This window comes from Aplysia californica, unplaced genomic scaffold, assembly GCF_000002075.1.
Source record: "Aplysia californica isolate F4 #8 unplaced genomic scaffold, AplCal3.0 scaffold00321, whole genome shotgun sequence".
Classification (NCBI taxonomy): domain Eukaryota; kingdom Metazoa; phylum Mollusca; class Gastropoda; order Aplysiida; family Aplysiidae; genus Aplysia; species Aplysia californica.
The window spans coordinates 668559-669668 of record NW_004797591.1 but is presented as its reverse complement, the minus strand read 5'-3'; positions in this window follow the sequence as shown (position 1 = coordinate 669668).

Here is a 1110-nt window from a genome sequence, read left to right as displayed (position 1 = left end):
CCCCCCCCCCTTTCGTAATCTTCACAGTTTTTGGGGAATCAAAGCCCACAGCCCACAGCCCACAGCCCACAACCGTACCACTGATGTTGTCAGCTTCATGATTCTAATTTTGTCCACTTATCGCTTCAGTTTTAGTTTCAACATCACCAAGTGTTGCTGGGGTTTATGGTTCTCCCTGCCTTTCAGATCATTCGAGGTCCTTACAAAGGAGTTAAGCTCAAAACCAGGACCAGCATTTGTGCTATGTTCGTTAGGCATTTTGGCTTACCTTCTGAGGGCGTTCCGTAGTTTTGTTTCCACAGGGAGAAGTTATTGCATTGTGATTCTGGACTACGGAACGGAGGAGCCTAGTTCGAGTCCCAGACTGGGCGTTCTTGAACTCCTGTTGGTTTGTGGGGTGTTCAGGGCTCTCAGCCCATATGGCTTGGTTCTATCGGAGACAGCCGTTGGATTGGGAAGTTCTGCCACTTAAATAACTTAGTAATGTTGATAGGGGCGTTAAGCTCACACACTGAGGGTTTGTGTTTCTACTGAGAGTATCCCACATTGTCTAGTTTATCACTGACAGGCTGGTTTCTTTTTTCGTTTCATTTTACCCCCAGGCTTGTTTAACACAGGGTGATCCGCTTAAAACAAAGAGTAAAAAATACCTAAGCAGATGTTTTCGTGTGTTTTTATAGCATATTTTTTCAAGGAATATTACTTTTTTTTAAAGTAAATAAAAAAAAAAAAACCTGCCTCGAAAAGCATAGTTCCTATGGGTGGTAAGATATTATTCGCTTTTTGCCTACCACCGGCTACTTCCGGCTGTGAGCTCAACAGACATTTTTTTTCCTCAGTACATAATGTACACCCAGATAGTCGGATACTAATAGATAATATATTGGGAGTGGGCCAAGGACCTTACAACAAATGGACCCTCCTCTCTCTCTCTTCGCGGCACCGCACGCAGCACGCCCAGTGAAACATACAAAATGGCGCCAACTATGGTCGCCCAGTGCGAACTGCGTTTTTTTTCTTTCGAAGTGATTATTCGGACTCGAGTCCGAATATGAAAAAATGTTATTCGGACTCTGATTCTTGTCCAGCATGACATCACTTCCGACTTCC